The following is a 1,194-nucleotide window of genomic DNA, read 5'->3' on the forward strand; positions in this document are numbered from 1 at the left end:
CGCACCACGCCGGGACCGAGGCTGCCTGCATCACGTCGTTCTTGAACTTCACCACTGCAGCCGGATCGAGGACGGGCCTGCAAAGATGGCCGAGCGGTTTGTGACCTCTCACCTCTACCTCCTCTCTAGGCTTCCAACAGTACACTGTTACTCTACTGTCAGTCGCCGGCGCCAACGTCTCTTGCGCCCCGAATGAGAAGACACTGACAAACGCCTCAGAGCAGACTCTTACCGATTCTCATCGATATTTTATTACTATAATGTACACTCTATCTTGTATATACTCAAAATGTTCATTCAGAAATTGCATCTTCTGGTATAAGTGCTTTTGTAATCCTTCTTATTGTCGATTACTCTAGTTATCAAGTATCATGTTCACGTAGTATTTCTCAGGCCCCATAATCGTGATTTTTAGTGGTATTAAAACATATCTAATGCCTTCGCCCGACCCCATTGGTTGGCCATAAGTTCAAACACAGTAAGATTTTCTAGAATAAACAAGGAAAAACTCCCATCAGTCTTAAACCATTACAGCCTCTCTGCCCCCACCCCCCTCTCTTCTCTCTTTCTCTCTGCTTCTCTCTCTCTCTCTTCTATCTATCTCTCTTCTCTCAATTCTTCTTTCTCCTTTCTATCTCTCTCTCCATTCTCTCATCTCTCTCGCTCTCTATTCTCTCTCTCTCTCTCATTCCTATTTTCTCTCTCTCTCTCATTCTCTCTTCACTCTCATTCTCTCTCTCTCATTATCTCTCTCTCTCATTCTCTCTCCTCTCTCTCTCTCTTCTCTTCTTTTCTTCTTGAAATTAAAGAAAACACCTCTTAAATAATGTAATAAAGTATTTTATGCAAAGAATAACCATTGTAATTTAATAGAATAAAGTTTTTTGACTTTGACTTTGCCCTGTTCTCCTTCTATTTCCTTCTCTCTCTCTCTCTCTACCCCCTCTCCCTCTCCCTCTCCCTCTCCCTCTCCCTTCTTTCCTTCTCTTTCTCCCCTCCTCTCTTTCTTCTCCTCTCTCCTCCCTCTCCCTCTCCCTCTCCTTATCCCTCCCTCCTTCTCCTCTCTCTCTCTCTCTCTCTCACTCTCTCTCTCTCCTCTTTTCCCTCCCCTTCCTTCTCTCTCTCTCTCTCTTCTCTCTCTCTCTCTCTCTCTCTCTCTCTACTCTCTCTCTTATCTCTCTCTCTATCCTCTCT

Source organism: Penaeus chinensis, chromosome 38, assembly GCF_019202785.1.
Source record: "Penaeus chinensis breed Huanghai No. 1 chromosome 38, ASM1920278v2, whole genome shotgun sequence".
Taxonomy (NCBI): domain Eukaryota; kingdom Metazoa; phylum Arthropoda; class Malacostraca; order Decapoda; family Penaeidae; genus Penaeus; species Penaeus chinensis.